The sequence below is a fragment of the Nilaparvata lugens genome, chromosome 3 (genome assembly GCF_014356525.2).
Source record: "Nilaparvata lugens isolate BPH chromosome 3, ASM1435652v1, whole genome shotgun sequence".
In the NCBI taxonomy this organism is placed as follows: Eukaryota; Metazoa; Arthropoda; class Insecta; order Hemiptera; family Delphacidae; genus Nilaparvata; species Nilaparvata lugens.
In genome coordinates this window covers 42613340-42635233 of record NC_052506.1, presented here as the reverse complement: position 1 = coordinate 42635233, position 21894 = coordinate 42613340, and the positions used below count along the sequence as shown (strand labels likewise).

Below are 21894 nucleotides of genomic sequence, written 5' to 3'. Positions count from 1 at the left end.
AACCAAAGCTTTTCCCAACCTAAGCTTTTCCTAACCTGAGCTTTTTCCCAACCTAAGCTTTTCCTCACCTTAGCTTCTCCTTACCTAAGTTTCTCCTAACTCAAAGGATTTCCTCAACTAAGCCTTCACTAACCAAAGCTTTCCCCAACCAAAGCTTTTCCCAACCTAAGCTTTCACAAACCAAAGCTTTTGCTAACTAAAGCTTTTCCTAACCTGAGCTTCCTCTAACCTAATCTTTTCCTAACCCAACAGTTTCCTAACCTAAGTTTCTCCTAACCCAAGCTTCTCCTAACCTAAGTTTCTCCTAACTCAAAGCTTTTCCTAACCTAAGCTTTCACTAACCAAAGCTTTCCCTAATCAAAGCTTTTCCAACCTAAAGCTTTTCCTAACCAGAGCTTTCACTAACCAAAGCTTCCCCTAACCAAAGCTTTTCCTAACCTAAGCTTTACCTAACCTTAGATTCTCCTAACCTAAGCTTCTCCTAACCTGAGGTTTCCCCAATTTTAACTTTTCCCAACCAAAGCTTTTCCTAACCCATGCTTTTCTCAACCTAAGCTTTTCCTAACCTAAGCTTTTCCTAACCTAACCCAACCTAACCTAACCTAACCTAAGCTTTTCCTAACCTAACCTAACCTAACCTAAGCTTTTCCTAACCTAACCTAACCTAACCCAACCTAACCTAACCTAAGCTTTTCCTAACCTAACCTAACCTAACCTAACCCAACCTAACCTAAGCTTTTCCTAACCTAACCTAACCTAACCTAAGCTTTTCCTAACCTAACCTAACCTAAACTAACCTAACCTAACCCAACCTAACCTAACCTAACCTAAGCTTTTCCTAACCTAACCTAACCTAACCTAACCCAACCTAACCTAACCTAACCTAAGCTTTTCCTAACCTAACCTTACCTAACCTAAGCTTTTCCTAACCTAACCTAACCTAACCTAACCTAACCTAACCCAACCTAACCTAAGCTTTTCCTAACCTAACCCAACCTAACCTAACCTAACCTAAGCTTTTCCTAACCTAACCAACCTAACCTAACCTTTTCCTAACCTAACCTAACCTAACCCAACCTAACCTAACCTAACCTAACCTAAGCTTTTCCTAACCTAACCTAACCCAAGCTTTTCCTAACCTAACCTAACCTAATCTAACCTAAGCTTTTCCTAACCTAACCTAACCTAACCCAACCTAACCTAACCTAACCTAAGCTTTTCCTAACCTAACCTTACCTAACCTTACCTAACCTTACCTAACCTAAGCTTTTCCTAACCTAACCTAACCTAACCTAACCCAACCTAACCTAACCTAAGCTTTTCCTAACCTAACCTAACCCAACCCAACCTAACCTAAGCTTTTCCTAACCTAACCTAAGCTTTTCCTAACCTAACCTAACCTAACCCAACCTAACCTAAGTTTCTCCTAACTTAAAGCTTTTCCTCACCTAAGCTTTCACTAACCAAAGCTTTCCCTAACCTAAGCTTCACTCAACCTTAGATTCTCCCAACCTTAGCTTCTCCTAACCTAAGCTTTCCTAACCAGAGCTTTTCCCAACTTAAGCTTATTCCTCACCCAAGGTTTTCTTAACCTAAGCTTTCCCCAACCAAAGCTTTTCCTTACCTTAGCTTCTCCTAACCTTATCTTTTCCTAACATAGGCTTTCCCTAACCTTAGATTTTTCCAACCTTAGCTTTTCCTCACCAATTTTTCCCCAACCTAAGCTTTCCCTAACTTGTGCTTTTTTTAACCTAAGCATTTCCCAATCGAAGCTTTCCCCAACCAAAGCTTTTCATAACCTAAGCTTTCACAAACCAAAGCTTTTTCTAACCTAATTTTTCCCAACCCAACAGTTTCCTAGCCTAAGTATCTCCTAACCTAAGATTTTCTCAACCTAAGTGTTTCTAAGCTAATGCCTCCTAACCAAATCCTTTCTATGCAAAATCTTTCCAACCTAACCTCCCCTAACCTAACCTTTTTCAACCCAAACCTTTTTTTATTATTATCCCCAACGTTTTTTATTATCCCCAACCCAACAAAGCCTAACTCGAACTAACAAATGCAGTCCAGCCCAACCATTGAGCTCCCATCTAACCAAGCATTTTCCAACCTAATATAACAAAGCCTTACCAGATAAAGACTGAGCAACCCTCAGACTTGCTCAGTCTTCATCACTTAAGGTTTGATAGTCATATCAAACTTTGGTAGGTAGGGTTTCATCAATATCGTTAGATACAGGAGAAAATGTGGTCAGCAGTAATTATGGTTAGCTCCATTTAAAAATATTCTCAACATTTTTCAGGCAAACAACTGGCACATTTTTGATATTTTCCAGATTTCCTATCAACTTCATCAATAGCATTAAATACAGAAGAAAATGTGGTCAGCAGTAATGGTTAGCTCTTTGATGGAATTAGAATTTTTATTCAAATTTGATACATTTGAGTTCTAATTCAAAATTATTTTTTTCCCAAAATTGGATTTTTTTTTTTTGAAAAAATTGAAGATAGGTAGTGAAAATTATAACTGGAACCGTTTTAAGCATAAGTTAGCCTATGGTACTTTTCTGTAAGTTGTATAATTCTGAATGATTGAATAAATAAATAAACTTTAATTATTAATACCTAAATGAGACTTTACAAATTTAGTTCCCATTGGGGTTTCCAATTTTTTCAAAAAAAAGTTTGAATTGGTTTGTTTTTTCAGATTGGTTTCTACAAGGATGCAGGTTTGATGCCTAGTGAGATCGGACTCCCCGATTATGTATTAAGTATTCCAATAATGGGAAAAAATGTAGAACAAATTATAATTTAAATATATCAAATTGAAGTTTGTAAAACAATAACAATAAAAAAACAATAAAATAAATATTGAACTCTTGAATCATTAATCGAACAAGTTGAAATCGGAATCTTTCTTATCGAGCAATTTCAAAAACCGATGACAACTCTATTTAGCATGCTTCAAATTTGTGACCTGTAGAGAATAGAGCAGCAACTCTATAACTCTACAACTCTATGGTGCTAGTAAAAACATGATAGTATTATAGGTTGGACAAAATTCAAAATTTGCTGTTAATATTAATAACATTAAATTTCATTGATTAGAATTTTTATTGGCAAAATTCTAGCCGACCTGCTCCCCCCGTTATTTCAGTTATTATTGAAGATATCGACCCAATTCTTTTTTTAAACAAAAAAGGATGAAAAAATAAAGCGCGCTAGCCTATTTTTATACAATTTAGTTAGATTTTAATATTAGAAATAGCTGTTTCAAAACTAACCTTATTTTGAAGAATGGACGATTCTAAATATATTATTATCTCAACTATTTTTGAAGGTATCAACTCAATTTTTTTTTTGATGAAAGAAGAAGGAAAAATAGGTGTTGCTTCTATGAATTTTATTTTGAAAGACTTTTTAAAACATTAAAAAAAACAGTTTGAATTTCTGAAGTGAGACTCAACAATGAAGAATGATGTTATGTAAACAATGAAGATTGAAGAATGAACTGTGATTAATGAAGCCAATAGCACAGCTGACTCATATTTTATGGCCGAATTAAAGATTTCAAAATAAGCGATTGCTCGAATGAATGTTCGCATCATTTCAACTACTTCGAAAGTGATTGAAGAGGTAACTACAGGCAAGCATGGACATTGGAATACAATATAATTGATTAATCGATGAATTAAATAGAAATTAGATATTATTCTGGGGAGTTTTTCATTAAATTAACATTAACTTTCTAAAGCTGACCCTGAAACAGAACAGAAATTGGTAATTTTTGGTTTATGTGACTAACAATAATTGTATCTCACAATAAATTGTATCTCAACTATTTTTTAAGATATCAATCAATTTTTTTTAAATTGAAGAGGAAGAAAAAATAGGTGTCGGTAATATAAATTCTATCCTAAAATACTAATTTGAACATTAAAAAAACAATTAGGTTCTGGTCAATTTATGTCAGGTTCAAGTCATTTATATTTATAGTAATTAAGATGATTGAATAGAACAATTGAACATTGAGATAGGATTCAAGAGTTAAGATAAAGAGATTTTTCAATAGTGGAGACTCTTTGAGTATGGAAAGAACTATAATGTTAAGAACTAGGAGTTGAAGAAGTGGTGGACAATGTACAAACCTTTACTCTTAATCACATTTTCTTATGACAATGATACATTTTAATTGAATGAACTTGTTATATATATATTTGAACTACCGCCTAAACAGAGTAGTCAACATAAAATATTGCACAGAAATGAAGAAAACACTGATTCAATTTATTACCAACAACATTTATTTTACATGAATATGATATGAATATTACAAACATTTGCATTATAATCTAAATTATTATCCATTGTACATTTCTACACTACAACATTCAAAAAGATCAGACAGGCATTGAATTTGAAACACAAAGACAGACACATTCATAAGGCGCTGTTCACCTGTTCTAGTATTTTCTATTCTGTATCGTATTCGACTTAACAATAATATAAAGTGTTCAATAAAGATCATTGAAATAATTCTACTGAGAGTTCTTATTCTTTCAAAAATACACAACAGAACTCTTGAATCAAGTCAAATAATTACTAACCTGAACAAGTATGACCAAAGCTTACTGAGCCTGGGCCAAGAACAGATCTCTCCTAAACTAAACTTTTTCTAATCTGAGATTTTCCTAAAATTAGCTTCACCTAACTAGAGTTTTTCCCAACCTAAGCTTTTCCTAACCTAAGCTTTAACTAACCAAAGCTTTTCCCAACATAAGCTTTACCTAACCTTAGCTTCTCCTAACCTTAGCTTCTTCTAACCTAAGCTTTCCCTAACACTTGACTTTTTCCTGACCTAAGCTTATCCTAACCTTTGCTTCTCCTAACCTAAGTTTTTCCCAACTCAAAGCTTTCCCTAACCTAAAGCTTTTCCTAACCTAAGCTTTCACTAACCAAAGCTTTCCCCAAACCTAGCTTTTCCTAACCTAAGCTTTACCTAACGTTAGCTTCTCCTAACCTAAGTTTTACCTAACCCAAGCTTTACCTAACCTTAACTTTTCCCAACCAAAGCTTTTCCCAACCTAAGCTTTTCCTAACCTGAGCTTTTTCCCAACCTAAGCTTTTCCTAACCTTAGCTTCTCCTTACCTAAGTTTCTCCTAACTCAAAGGATTTCCTCAACTAAGCCTTCACTAACCAAAGCTTTCCCCAACCAAAGCTTTTCCCAACCTAAGCTTTCACAAACCAAAGCTTTTGCTAACTAAAGCTTTTCCTAACCTGAGCTTCCTCTAACCTAATCTTTTCCTAACCCAACAGTTTCCTAACCTAAGTTTCTCCTAACCCAAGCTTCTCCTAACCTAAGTTTCTCCTAACTCAAAGCTTTCCCTAATCAAAGCTTTTCCAACCTAAAGCTTTTCCTAACCTGAGCTTTCACTAACCAAAGCTTCCCCTAACCAAAGCTTTTCCTAACCTAAGCTTTACCTAACCTTAGATTCTCCTAACCTAAGCTTCTCCTAACCTGAGGTTTCCCCAATTTTAACTTTTCCCAACCAAAGCTTTTCCTAACCCATGCTTTTCTCAACCTAAGCTTTTCCTAACCTAAGCTTTTCCTAATCTAACCCAACCTAACCTAACCTAACCTAACCTAAGCTTTTCCTAACCTAACCTAACCTAAGCTTTTCCTAACCTAACCTAACCTAACCTAACCCAACCTAACCTAACCTAACCTAAGCTTTTCCCAACCTAACCTAACCTAACCTAACCTAACCTAAGCTTTTCCTAACCTAACCTAACCTAAGCTTTTCCTAACCTAACCTAACCTAACCTAACCTAACCCAACCTAACCTAACCTAACCTAACCTAACCTAAGCTTTTCCTAACCTAACCTAACCTAACCCAACCTAACCTAACCTAACCTAGCTTTTCCTAACCTAACCTTACCTAACCTAAGCTTTTCCTAACCTAACCTAACCTAACCTAACCTAACCTAACCCAACCTAACCTAACCTAAGCTTTTCCTAACCTAACCCAACCTAACCTATCCTAACCTAACCTAAGCTTTTCCTAACCTAACCTAACCTAACCTAACCTAACCTAAGCTTTTCCTAACCTAACCTAACCTAACCTAACCAAACCTAACCTAACCTAACCTAACCAACCTAACCTAACCTAACCTAAGCTTTTCCTAACCTAACCTAACCTAACCTAACCTAACCCAACCTAACCTAACCTAACCTAATCTTTTCCTAACCTAACCTAACCTAACCTAAGCTTTTCCTAACCCAACCTAACCTAACCCAACCTAACCTAACCTAACCTAACCTAAGCTTCTCCTAACCTAACCTAACCCAACCTAACCTAACCTAACTTAACCTAAGCTTTTCCTAACCTAACCTTACCTAACCTAAGCTTTTCCTAACCTAACCTAACCTAACCTAACCCAACCTAACCTAACCTAAGCTTTTCCTAACCTAACCCAACCTAACCCAACCTAACCTAACCTAACCTAACCTAAGCTTTTCCTAACCTAACCTAACCCAACCTAACCTAAGTTTCTCCTAACTTAAAGCTTTTCCTCACCTAAGCTTTCACTAACCAAAGCTTTCCCTAACCTAAGCTTCACTCAACCTTAGATTCTCCCAACCTTAGCTTCTCCTAACCTAAGCTTTCCTAACCAGAGCTTTTCCCAACTTAAGCTTATTCCTCACCCAAGGTTTTCTTAACCTAAGCTTTCCCCAACCAAAGCTTTTCCTTACCTTAGCTTCTCCTAACCTTATCTTTTCCTAACATAGGCTTTCCCTAACCTTAGATTTTTCCAACCTTAGCTTTTCCTCACCAATTTTTCCCCAACCTAAGCTTTCCCTAACTTGTGCTTTTTTTAACCTAAGCATTTCCCAATCGAAGCTTTCCCCAACCAAAGCTTTTCATAACCTAAGCTTTCACAAACCAAAGCTTTTTCTAACCTAATTTTTCCCAACCCAACAGTTTCCTAGCCTAAGTATCTCCTAACCTAAGATTTTCTCAACCTAAGTGTTTCTAAGCTAATGCCTCCTAACCAAATCCTTTCTATGCAAAATCTTTCCAACCTAACCTCCCCTAACCTAACCTTTTTCAACCCAAACCTTTGTAACCTGAGTTTTTTATTATCCCCAACCCAACAAAGCCTAACTCGAACTAACAAATGCAGTCCAGCCCAACCATTGAGCTCCCCTCTAACCAAGCATTTTCCAACCTAATATAACAAAGCCTTACCAGATAAAGACTGAGCAACCCTCAGACTTGCTCAGTCTTCATCACTTAAGGTTTGATAGTCACATCAAACTTTGGTAGGTAGGGTTTCATCAATATCGTTAGATACAGGAGAAAATGTGGTCAGCAGTAATTATGGTTAGCTCCATTTAAAAATATTCTCAACATTTTTCAGGCAAACAACTGGCACATTTTTGATATTTTCCAGATTTCCTATCAACTTCATCAATAGCATTAAATACAGAAGAAAATGTGGTCAGCAGTAATGGTTAGCTCTTTGATGGAATTAGAATTTTTATTCAAATTTGATACATTTGAGTTCTAATTCAAAATTATTTTTTTCCCAAAATTGGATTTTTTTTTTTGAAAAAATTGAAGATAGGTAGTGAAAATTATAACTGGAACCGTTTTAAGCATAAGTTAGCCTGTGGTACTTTTCTGTAAGTTGTATAATTCTGAATGATTGAATAAATAAATAAACTTTAATTATTAATACCTAAATGAGACTTTACAAATTTAGTACCCATTGGGGTTTCCAATTTTTTCAAAAAAAAGTTTGAATTGGTTTGTTTTTTCAGATTGGTTTCTACAAGGATGCAGGTTTGATGCCTAGTGAGATCGGACTCCCCGATTATGTATTAAGTATTCCAATAATGGGAAAAAATGTAGAACAAATTATAATTTAAATATATCAAATTGAAGTTTGTAAAACAATAACAATAAAATAAATATTGAACTCTTGAATCATTAATCGAACAAGTTGAAATCGGAATCTTTCTTATCGAGCAATTTCAAAAACCGATGACAACTCTATTTAGCATGCTTCAAATTTGTGACCTGTAGAGAATAGAGCAGCAACTCTATAACTCTACAACTCTATGGTGCTAGTAAAAACATGATAGTATTATAGGTTGGACAAAATTCAAAATTTGCTGTTAATATTAATAACATTAAATTTCATTGATTAGAATTGTTATTCAGTTACCGACACGTATTTTTTCTTCTTCTTTCATTAAAAAAATTTAGTCCCATAATATCTTTAATAATAGTTGATACAAATCATTATAATTTAGAATCGTCCATTCTATAGAATAAGGTTAGTTTTGAAACAGCTATTTCTAATATTAAAATTAAATCAAATGGTATAAAAATATGCTAGCGCGCTTTATTTTGTCTTCCTCTTTCATTTAAAAAAAAATTGAGTCGATATCTTCAATAATAACTGAGATAGCAGGGGGAGCAGGCCGGCTAGAGCTTAGCCTTTTTATTCAGTTACCGACACGTATTTTTTCTTCTTCTTTCATTAAAAAAATTCAGTCCCATAATATCTTTAATAATAGTTGATACAAATCATTATAATTTAGAATCGTCCATTCTATAGAATAAGGTTAGTTTTGAAACAGCTATTTCTAATATTAAAATTAAATCAAATGGTATAAAAATATGCTAGCGCGCTTTATTTTGTCTTCCTCTTTCATTTAAAAAAAAAATTGAGTCGATATCTTCAATAATAACTGAGATAGCAGGGGGAGCAGGCCGGCTAGAGCTTAGCCTAGACCAATTTACTACAAAAAGTTTTATAAAGTTTATTTTATACTTCTTTGCCTAGTTACTAAACGATGTGTAGATTGTGATTCAGGTATGTAAGCTTATGTTATTATTTTGTTTATATCACGTAAATAAATTCTTATAATTTTTCTATGGTTCTTGTAAATACTACTACTGGTAATAGTTGGAATTATGTGATTTTGCATAATCCGATTTGGGAAGTTGGAAGGATTTTGGGCTAAAGTCTGGCCGGTCAGCTATCACTGTTATCTCAGTTGTTATTGAAGATATCAACTCAATTTTTTAAATAAAAGAGGAGTGAAAAATAAACTGTGCTAGCTTATTTTAATACAATCTAATTCAATTTTAATATTAAAAAAGCTGTTTCAAAACTAATCTTAATTCGAAGAAAGGACGATTCTAAATTATATTGATAACAGCAAATCTTATTATTATTACAATTTACGTTAAATTAATTACAATTTTAATGAAATAATGCATAATACTTCCATCCAATTACAGTTTAACTTTAATGATCAAGTAATGATGAATTTTGGAAAAAATTGGAAATAAACTTAGCATAAGTTGCTAATCAAGTCTTAGTTGGTAATCAAAACCTAAAAGAGTATCAATGTAGTAAGTTTCAAAGATTAAATTAAAATTACTAATATTATTCGCACTAGAAACAGGGATGTTGTTCATTTTCTCTATATTGATGTAGAAAAATTTAACAACATTTGTGTGATTAATGTGATATTCTACTATTTTATGAATAGGCTAAAGCTGCGTTTACAGTTTACACCAAAGTTAATAACAAAATGTTAATTACTTAATCCCAATAGATTCTATTAGATTGAACATAACTTATCATATGTGTTTGTCAAGATCCGTTCAATCTAATAGAATCTATAAGGATTAATTTATTAACATTTTGTTAATAACTTTTGGTGTAAACCCAGCTTAATACGCTACAAGTAGGCCCCTACTAATACATGAAAGGAAAGTCTTTAGGAAATAAATAGCCTAGGTCCACATAATGTTATGTAAAATGACATCAATACTTATTTAATCTTACTAATATTATTATATAGATACTCATAATCTTATTATTAGAGTATAATTATACCTTGGAAAATGACATCAATACTTATATTATTCAATCTTAAAAATATTATTACATAGATACTCATAATCTTATTATTAGAGTATAATTATACCGAAGGTACAATTCCTTAGCGACGGCTCTAGCATAGACGCGCGTCGTCGATTAGGAATTTTATACCTTTCGGCACAAAGTAAAAGAGCTGTACAGACGCGACCAATTTTCTGTTCATTTACAAGATGCATTGTATTTTATGGGAAGCACCGTCGAGCGGAATAGACGCGCCTCAGCAAAAATGCATGCATCCTGTAAGCAAGCGGAAAAAATTCTGTTTGTAAAGTTTGGACCTAACGCTTGCCTTCTGTACGCTGTAACCTTACTATTTAGACACGTAGGCCTAATTGTTTATTTTAATAATTTTTCATTCAATTATGAAGTTCCAATTCACCTATATTTGTTGTAATTATACTTTATTGTAATTGAGAAAAATGAATTTCATTACTTTAGTCAGTTCTGTAATTATTTTCACAGATTTAAATACTGCAGCAAACATTTCTAAAGATGGCATTGGAAAGATTTGTTCACATTCGGGATTTATAGCCTGTTATAGGTGGTGCAAGAAAACTGAAAATTTTGAAATAAAGTCATTAACACTAATAAATTCCATGAAAGAAGTGGATTACCAATGGAATGACATGTATTCATTAAGCTTATGCCATTTATGATCCTCCAATCAAAATGTCCGAAAGTACTTAGTTTATTTTTGAAATAATAAAAAAATGATGGGCTCACAATTAATTGGCTTTCGCAGTCTCTTATGGTATATAGAGCAAGGAACGGGAAACTTTGAAATAACTTTCCACCAATAAATTATATACTAGCAAATTACTAATAAAATGGCATATATTCATCATGCCCTGCACAATCATTTTATTGGAAAGTCTAAAAATGCTTTTTTAATTTTTAAGATGACATAAGAAAGATGTGGTCTCATTCAGCGTTCACATGAAATTCTATTTGCTGTGTGATATTTCAGGCAGGTAGACAAGCAACCACCCTAGAGCCAATGGGCAACCGAGCGACGATCCTGTCACAGTAGCCAAGTGCCCCCTGTAGCTGGCGCCGTCCCCAGGGGCCCACGAGGTGGATGGAGGCGGTGGGAATGCGAAATGAATAACAGACGCGGGCCCGGTGATGGTGAGAATACTGATGCTGGGTGAGTGCAATTTTTGTTGAAAGTAATTCTAAAAATAAACTGAAATTGAAAAAATACGATGAAGAGAGAGCCCAGTATGACGAAACGCGTCCAAAAATAACTTGGTATCTTGACATATAAGTACTGTGAGCATTGAATTTTAGCAGGAAGCATGACTCGATTTCCATTTGATAGATGTTCCATTTGGTGGTGAAAATTGATGGAAAATAACTTGATGATAAGCACTAGTTGTTACTAACTTTCCGTCTCAATTTTCCTTGCCTATAATCGTTTTGGTTTTCATGACTTCAGTAGACTTTTTATAGTGAGATTCTAAGCTGTACAAGATGACGAATGGCAATACAAATATGTAAGGGAATACATCTAATAACTCTGACAATAAATATTATATACTAATTAAGGGTCTGGTGCAAAATTTAAGAAGCTGTTTGACTCAGTGGTCGTGCTATTAAGCCATCGCTTAGATACGTTGAGAATCATGCGTCTGCTACTCCCGTTGGAAGGGTGACCACTTTAGCCAACTCCTATGAATATGATTCATGAGTAGGAAAATCGCTTCCTGGTGGTTCGGAAGCCTCCTAAAACTGTAGGTCCACTCATCTTTTATTAGCATCCGCCTCATTACCCAAGCACAAGCTAACAGCTCATGTAGGCTTCGCCCTCAGCAAAAAATAAATAATAATAAGGATTGAGGATTAATAATTGAGGATTGTAAGGTTTTTTCTGATAAAGGTTAATTGTATACTAGTAGTTCTGTGAACAGTAGACCTCGCGCTCAGTAAGGTACATTGACCTGTTGTTATGTTTTCTCAAAAATTAATAAATAATTTATCAATTTAAAATGTCTAGAAAAAAAACATAGAGCTTTCTGTCCTATCGTACCGTGACGTGTGTCGTCCCGAAATGTGAGTGTGAGCGCTGTTATCAGTTCTGGCTGCCGTCGATACGCCGATCCAATCAACCCATCAGAGAACATTCTGTGTTTTCGTATTGGCGAAAAGTCGGTGTGTTGAAATTAACAAAATAAACTACCATAATGCTGATTTCCTATAAACTTCATTTCTCACTTTTCATGATTTTAGAAATCAATTTCTTTTCAATAATATTTGTTGCAATCTTGATCATCAGATTAAAAAAGAAAAATGTAAAAAAATGTTTTCTATCAATAACTCCAAACTCTAAACCAGAATCACGGCCTCAGCTTATGGAAAGACAAAGTTAGTAGACAAAACTGTCTACTAACGTTGATGGAAAGATACATTTTCAAGATGTTCGATGTTTCAGGCGTAGTTCGGACGCCGAACTGTTAGTGCTGTGTTTCTGTGCTCTGCTATCTATCTGTGCTGAGATAAAAGTTACCAGTGAATCCTGCATCGACTAGTGATTATTTCTGCTAAAAGTAAGGTTATTTTTCTGCTTTGAAACTGCACTACAACAATTTCTAGTTCAATTTTATTTTTATATTTTCTAGTACGGTACTGATTTACTTCCCACCTATTCTTAATCATTCACCTGAATCCTTTTTTTCCTTACGTAAAAATTTCAGGGGCCTCCATTTCCTAAGCCGTCACGTTAGCCCTCTTGACGCATTTTCACCCTTTTCCGCTGTATATTGTACTATATAATTTGGAATAGAATTTCTACAGTATAGCAATGACATAGTCTTCCTTCCGAATTATGAACATTCATTTTTAATTTAACTATGTTACGTACATGATTTTATCACGTTATGCAAAGATGCGACTGTAATTGCAATAAGGAAATCAGTTCAAAAACTTTATTGGTTTGCTCTGAGTGTAAGCTGAATTTTCACTTCTTATGCGCTAATTTTACAGAAAGTAATTATAAAAAATTATCTAAAGAATCCGCCCGCAGGTGGCGATGCAGTGAATGTAAGAGTTCGAATAAAGATAAGTTAATTAACATGTCTAAAACTCAGACGATATGAAACAGTGACTTGATCGCTGAACTGAAAAGGGAAATTAGAAATACCATAGCACAAGAAATGAAAGAGATCACAAACAAAATGAAAAAGACCAATGAAAATGTTTCTGAACTGAAAAAGTCTGTGGAATTTTTCTCTGCAAAAATTGATGAATATAATAAAGAGATAGGGGAATATAAAAGCGATCATTCCACCCTAGAAAAAGAGAACGAAATATTGAAAACAAAACTTTCTGAGATGAAAAAGGAATTAACAGAACTGCAGCAGTATGGAAGACTTAAAAATTTAGAGATTCATGGTATACCAGTAACTAAAAATGAGAATATCGCAGAAATAATCGGAAAAACAGCAAAAGTCCTGAACATAGGTAATAATGATGAGAGGCTGGGAATTGAAGCCGCGCATAGACTTCCAACGAGAGATAAGAAGAAAATCCCTCCTATTATTGTTGCATTCTCGTCAAGGAAGACCAGGGATTATGAACTATAAGGCATATCAAAAGGAAATGAGACAAAATGACCCCCATGTCTTCAAGGGACTACGCACCACCCACATAAATAAAAATCTTGAAGATGGACCTGTTTACATAAATGAAAATTTGACACCTCGATTAAGACAACTATTCAATGAAACAAGACTGGCAGCAAAGAAGAACAACTTCAAATTCACCTGGATAAAGATTGGAAAAATTTTCGTCAAGAAAAATGAAGCTTCTCGGACTATTCGTATACACAACATCCAGTCACTGAAGGAGTTATCAACCGATAACACAGAGGAAACAACAGCTGACGACAAGGAGGCGAGTGGATAAAAAACCGGATAAAATGGTATATATTATCGATCTAATAATCTACAATGAACAGTTTACTGGAATTGCATTCTCTTCTAGAAAATGATAATGAACTTTCAAATGTAATTGATGATTATTTTAACTATACACCTGAAGGATATGGGGTTAATACAAAATACTTTAATATTTATGTCATGAACATACGAAGTTTGAGTAAAAACTTTGACAGCTTTGTATATTGTCTGGAAAATTTCAAATTAATATATGATATAATAGTACTAACCGAAACATGGCTTGAAAATTATGAACCCACTCTATTCAATCTAGATGGTTATTGAGTTGTAAACAAAAACGCTAAATATAATAAATGTGACGGTATAATAGTTTATATAAGAGAATATCTATCTTTCACGAATATAGATTGTGATATCTGTGAAGCAAATGCAATCAATATAATTGTGAACACCGGGCTAGATAACTATATAAACTTTGTTGCTATCTATAGGTCTCCAAATAGGAATGCGATAAGATTCATTGAAAGTATTGATGATTACATCCAGAGAATGCCACAAAATCATAACATCTGTATAGCAGGAGACATTAACTTAAACTTGTTTTCTAACGATAATATTGTAACTTCATATATTAATACTCTTAATGGAAATGGCTTTAGATCTTGTATAAATGGCAGCACTAGAGTTACAAATCGAACAGAGTCGTCTATAGACCACATATTTCTTAAAACAACTGATAATGTATTTGACAGTGCGGTAGGAAACATATTTAAAACAACTATTACTGATCATTACTCAGTGACTTTACATTTAGGATTGAGTAATTTTAAACAAGATAAAAAAATCAACTATATAAGCAATAAGAAAATAATTAACTATACAAAATTAAAGGATTTATTGAGTAATAAAAAATGGGATAGTATTTATGAAAATCAATCCAATGACGTTAACGCTTTGCTAAAAATATTCTGTTCGTCTTTGACTAAGTGTATTGAAAATTCTAGTCAGGAAATAAAAATACCACACAGATATAAGCCTTTGAAGCCATGGATTACTTCTGGACTAATAAAATCAATAAGAACTAAAGATAAATTATATAAGAGATCAATAAAAGAACCTTTCAACACAAAACTGAAACATGATCTTAAAGCATATAAAAATGTATTAAATAGATTAATTGATGAAACAAAAACAAACTATTATCGATCAAAAATAGATGAATGCAGGAGTGATAAACGTAAACTATGGAATTACATAAATGAAATCATTGATGATACAAAAAATAAACATGATGAACCAGAAATAGATTCAGCTGAATTAAATAGATATTTTTCGCAAGTTGGTAAAAACTTGGCTGCTCAAATTGAACAAAATACCACCACATCAGATTTCCTATATAAGAGAACCAATGAATTGAATGCATCTTTTTTTCTCAGTCCCGTAAATCCACCGGAGGTGATAGAAACTATAAAAACTCTGAAAAATAACTCTTGTCCAGGTCCTGATAATATTAATAATAGAGCTCTAAAGCAGATAGCAGATCTAATAGCTGAACCCCTCTCTTACATTGTAAATAAATGTTTTGAAACAGCTGTATTTCCTGATTCATTCAAAATAGCAAACATTAAACCGATTCTTAAAAAAGGTGATTAATTAATTAGCAACCTTGCCAAAATATTTGAAAAATTATTTAAAAAACGAATAATGAAGTTCATACAAAAAAATAACATTATTAATGAAAACCAATATGGGTTTCAACCTAATAAAAGTACTGAGGATGCGCTAGTGTATTTTGTAAACAATGTAACAGATATGTTAAATTCCAAGAAAAAACCACTTGCAGTCTTCATGGATTTATCTAAGGCTTTCGATACCATACCACATGATAAAATTTGCAACAAATTGGAGAAGTATGGTTTCAGAGGTCATTCATTAAAGTTTATAAGAAGTTACTTGGAAGATAGATTCCAAATTTTAACAATAAATAACAATAAAAGTATAGAGAAACTGTCATCTTACGGCCTGCCCCAGGGAACTGTTCTTTCACCAATATTTTTCATTCTTTATGTAAATGATTTGCTGAATATTAAGCTAAAGAATGGGAGAATTTCATCTTTTGCTGATGATTCAGTGATTATATTTTCAGAAAATAATTGGAATGATACTTTCATTGTTGCAGAGCAAAATATGAAAATTGTGAAGAACTGGATGGACTCTAATGCTTTGAGTTTAAATGTGGAAAAAACCAATTACATAGCTTTTTCAGCAAATAGAGAGGGTAAACCTAACAATCAATATAAGTTAAAAATCCATTCAAACTGTTCTCCAATAAATCAACCAAACATTAATAGATGTTCCTGCCCTATTATTAATAGGAAATCAAACCTCAAATATCTTGGTATATGGATCGATGAGTGTCTCAAATGGGACATACATGTTAACTTCCTATGTAAGAGACTAAAATACCTATCTTATAAATTTTATAAATTGAAAAATTGTTACTGTTCTCGAATTTAATTTCAACAATTTCCATTTGTTTCAATGTAATATTTTTTCTTTAAATCTTCAAACAGTAAAATTTTTTATGTCAAGAGGGGGGTATTTAATGGTATTTACTCTCTTCACCCATCCTTGCCACATGACCCAGCCATTCTATACGTTTTGCCTTTATGGACCGTACAATGTTTTCTTGCCCAATGGCTTCATCAATCTCACTATTATGTCTGGCTCTCCAATTTCCATCATCCCATTTTGTTCCCCAAATCCTTCTGAACATTTTTCTTTCAAATGAGCTCAGTGCTCTCTCATCCTTGCTCAAAATTGTCCATGTCTCCAATCCGTATGTCACAACCGGCTTTATTAATGTCCTGTACATTTTTTCTTTTGTTTCACGCGAAATGAGTCTGCTCTTGAAAATTTTTTGGTTTGCATAATATGCACGGTTGCCCATCATGATCCTGTCATATATTGTTCTATGATCACCAGTTAGCATTACCCCAAGGTATTTGAACTTACTAACACCTTCTATTTCACAACCATGTGATATTTTCAAGTTATTTACCTGTCTCCTCTGCTCATTTGCTGATATTCTCATGTACTTTGTTTTTTCAATGTTTATTTCCAGACCCACACTTCCAGCCTCATCCCTCACTGTACAGAAAAGTTCTTTCAGATTCTCTTTATTTCTTGTAACTAACACAACATTGTCCGCATATATAGGATATGCAGAGATCAAAGTGATATTCCTGAATTTTCCTTTCATCCTGAGCCGGCACACTCTACTACCTGCGGGATAAAAGCCTAGGATGGATGATTTCAATTTTTTGTCTACCATGAAGCTCACTCCTCCCTGTCCTGTCCTTTCTTCTGGTCCACTATACATGAAAGAGAAATCCTTCTTATCTATTCTTCCACACCCACTCCACCGTGTTTCTTGCAGCGCAACCAACTGAATATTAAATTTCAACATTTCTTTTCCTATTTCCATCATTTTTCCAGCTCTCATGATTGTTCTTACATTCCATGTGGCAAAATTCCAGTCCATTTTCCTTATTCGTCTTTTGTGTGCATTTCCTTTTCCATTTCCATTATTCCGGTCCCAATTCCGAGGCATAGTTTGAGTTTTCTGAACAAGTAATTTTTTTAAGGTGAAGAGAAGTTAACACTTCGACCAACCCCCAACCTGGAGGACCAGGGTCATTTGTTTAGAGTCGCCTTCTCCTAGGTACTTGCTTTCACCGCAGCTTTCAGAGTGTAACCTACCCTGTGTTTTATTCGGGTTGACTCCCTAGGCTCTTCCGCCCTCTCCGCCGTTGGGATTTCTCCTCATCCGCCTTCGAGGCTGTTGGCCGATTTGCTAGTTTTGGTCCACCCCGGTTATTTGATTTCACCGGTTCCACCCATATCTGGGAGGCATTCCCCTATCCGCCACCTGGGGAGGCACCCGATGGAGGACTAGCAACCCCACACGGGTGATGAGCAACAACTCCTTGAAAATATGTCATACAAACATTCAATCTATGCCGGCGCATTTTGACTCAATCATATCCTCAGCTCCTCTGTATATTGTAGTATTAAGCGATTCTTGACTCAAACCTAGTTTAAAATTGTAAGCTTTTGGTTTTCCTAAATATTTGCTCTTAGAAACGACCATTAATAAAGGTGGCGGGGGAGTGATTATCTATGTAAGATCCGGCCCTGAATGGAAATGTCTCCGAAGCCGGTGCACTCTCATTCCCCCGAATTTCTTCTAGCTTCTACTTGATGTGAGAGTGGGCGCTGAGTCCGTTTTGGTCCTTGGTGTTTATCAGCCTCCAAGAGCGGGGAGTCTCCTCACATTAGAGGATGCTTTGGCTAAAGTTATGCAAAGATATAACCACATAATTTATAATTACGTAACACAGAGAACTTGATTGGTTGAAATTAGAACAAAGACCAAAGTACTCAATACTATGTGAAACCTACAAACTAATTGTGGAGGGTACTGGTCCGGAATATTTGAGAAAAAGACTTGTACCTTTCACATAGGTTCATCAGAAGGACACTTGGTCTCATCACTGCTTTCTCCAGATACCGCAACACCGAACAGCATTCTGCGTTGCAGTTTCCCATGAATTGCCACTTGATATTACCCTTCCCCCATTCTCATTTTTCCGAAAGAGTGCACCGGCTGAGTATAGCTGGAAACGAGAAAGAGTTGTGCTTATTTTTTACAAAGACATATATTTGAAATACAGTACTACTTATTATTATAATGTAGTATACAGTACTATAATGTAGCCAAAATTGCTTGGATAATCTTTATCAGAGTTGAAAATCATCAAAGGAAAAAAGTGAGTTTGATTGGTTTCGAACCTTTAATTCATGAGTCGCGTGTACTACCAATTACGCTGGGAGAAAGCTCTGTTTGGTTGGACTTTTGTTGCGTAAACATTGAACCGCATTATGAATAAATTTGTTTCAATTATTACATTTAAAGTACTTGATTGAAAACAATGAAAATAAGCCTATTATCAAACCTCGGTAAATTCATAATCTGCATGTTAGATTGCAAGTTGATCAGCTCTTTCATTAGTCTATAAGTGGTAACGCGTTAAACGTTTATTTCCCATGATGTACATGTATAAGCCAATTCCTTCCTTTATATGTTATTTTCATGTATATTTTACGTTCTCAATCATATTTCACTTAATCACTGACCGGACAACTGAAGACGTGATTAGTAATTTCTCCAAAAATAATATTTCATCTGCACTTATGTAAATTATATGTAAATTTAATATTTTAATATGTTAAGGCCCACCGCAAAGTAGACCAACGCTAATCCACCGAAAGCAACCTAACACCGTGGGATGTTTTGTAAAACAGTTCTAGACTTCTCTATACATGCAATGAATAATCCACTTGTCAGCTGATTGATTATAAATATTTCTATAGCAATCGATTAAAACCGAGGAGATTTTTTGATGGAAAGTTTTGTAAAAGCATTACTAGCAATAGCGTGCCGCAAACTGCACCCAGCCGAGAATTTTCCACGAAATTGATTTTCACGCGTGGATCGGTTTGTGATTTGTTCACAGTTTTCGTGGAACGTGGGTCACTCGTTCGTTGTACTGCGCAAGCCTACAACTATCGCATGCGCTAGTCTTTGAAAACTTTTATGAATTCAAAATCTCTAATAAATTATACGTACACCGATAGGCTACACCAATGTACCTAGAATACATGTATTCTACATGTAGGCCTCACTACATGTTTCTAGCATTTCTAGTCTCATGTTTCACACATCTAGTTTCATGTTTTCTGCTCGAAATGTTTCGACATTGATGAGCATAATCATTAATTAAGAAATAACTATGGGTCGGATAAAAATGATTCAGACACCAATAGTAAGAAGACATTTCCCCGTTATTTTGATCCCTTAATTCTAAGGGAAGTAATATTTATAAGAGAAACATATTTTGGCGATTTCATCATTTCTTTACTTCCTTATTTTTTGGCAACACAATTTTTTTTCGTAATTTCTTCGGTTGGAGGGCCAGAGTCAATATAAGTTGAGACAATTCACTTCCAGTAACAACAAGAAAAATAATGTAATGTCAGTCATTTAGAAAAGAAATCAAGAAATTCATATAACAACTAGACAACGTGATTTTTTCTCTACTTAATATAGATATAAATCTAATTAATAAAAACAATATAAAAATCTTGTAGTACCCTTTATTTTTTAAAAAATTAAGATAGTTCTATAGTTGAAAAATAATTTTAAAAAATAAAGGGTACTACAAGATTTTTATATTGTTTTAATACAGTTTCTTCGGCTATACTCGGCTTTTGTCGAGGTAGCCATGTTCCACACTACCGTGGGTTCACTTTGCGTTGACAGTAATCCACTTGTCAGCTGATTGATTATGAATAATTCTATAGCAATGATTTACAAAACGTCCCACGGCGTGGGTTATTTTTCGTGGATTAGCGTGGGTCTACTTTGCGGCGGGCCTAATTCAAGGAAGAAATAAATTTATTTGTTTATTCTCTATTAATTTTTCATTCTCTTTTTCAGACTGATGAAGTGCCAACTCCACTGATACCTCACCATATTATTTGTTTTACATAGAGCAATCCAATATTTTTTATACACTTTTGAAGTGTATTATCAATAAGCATAATAAATAATAAGAGTTTTTGGACAAACAAAATAAACACTTGAAAAGTAATGTTATCTGTTTATGTAAAGAGTTTGTCACATTTTATACTAATTGGTTTATATAATTTCATTATAATTCTCATAATGTGTAATAGATTGCATAAAATTGTTATTAAAAACTCTATTTACTAAATACCCTGTCTTGAGCTTTTATGATAATTTTACCTGTGTCCGTTAGGCTGTACGCTCGATGTCGATTTTGTTTCTAAAGGTGATTTCAGACTTATGCGTCAAAAACAAGAGCATTATTTCACTCTATCAGCTTATGATATGCTTATTATGTCGGTAACTTCAATGTTCTCAATGCAGTTCGACATGTCAAATGGTTTCCCCTCCATGGGGAGAAATGGTTCTCGTTCTACAAAGTGTAGCTCTCATCATAATAAAATTATGAAATTAATGGTAAATGTCTGAATGAGAACCGGAGAAAATGTCATAGCACACTCTCAATAAATACGGACAACGGACATGCATCTTTCAGGGTAACAATGATCTCACCAAGACTGAATATTCTTCATAATGAACTATTCTAAAATTCACTGCCGCATCCGTTATTTCCCTTGTACTGCTGTAATATCCATTGGCATTAGAAAATCCAACATTGTAGACTTCAGCTCGAACATTTTTTGTTCCTGAATTATTTTCTAGAGTATTATTGTAGAGATAGATGATTCTGTTATCAGATGGGCAACCATCATTGAATCGTCGGTCCCGGCTGATAGTTGTGAGGCTCATTGACGACGTGAATTAAATACATATTTATGCAAGATGGAACTTCCGCCAGGGCTCCCCACCTATAAAGCCATTCGATCCGAAGCCATTCAGTCGTAATCAGACCTCCGTAGAGTGCAGATCGTAGCGAATAATTAGTGTAGAGTAGTATTAGTAGTGAAAGTGGAACAAGTTGTATCAACACCAACAACCAGCAGTCTACTCAGCAGTTTTTCACAGTGAAAACTACTCAACGTTTTTTTTTCTGAGTGAAAAGTGTGTCACCAAATTTTTCGTTTGAACATTGCTCTCTTTAAAAATCAGGTTCTGTTTCTTTAAAAAAACAATTATCAAACTATCAATAAATTATGGTGTTTTGGATCTATCAGCCTTAAGATGATCCATTCGCCAATAAATACGCCAACAAAACTACCACCATCCGCGCAGCTAGAATACGAGGGAGAGGAGGAAAAGGATGAAATGAATATGCCTCCCGAATTGCCACCGAAAAGTAAAAACGATAGCGGAATACGTTTCGAGGTACGTTCTCTTAAAAATATACAAGAGAAATTTCTGAAATGGGGGAGTGAAATTATCTTGAAAAAGAAAGTATC

The 21894-nt window shown here is 34.4% G+C and overlaps 1 long non-coding RNA gene across 1 annotated transcript; it reads left to right on the top strand.

Annotated features, from left to right (window-relative positions):
* The first annotated feature begins 8799 nt into the window (after positions 1 to 8799).
* LOC120350438 lies at positions 8800 to 20702 on the top strand. The gene is made up of 3 exons (XR_005570774.1): positions 8800 to 8887; positions 10935 to 11114; positions 20426 to 20702. It is a non-coding gene; the product is annotated as an uncharacterized LOC120350438 (long non-coding RNA).
* The last annotated feature ends 1192 nt before the right edge of the window (positions 20703 to 21894 follow it).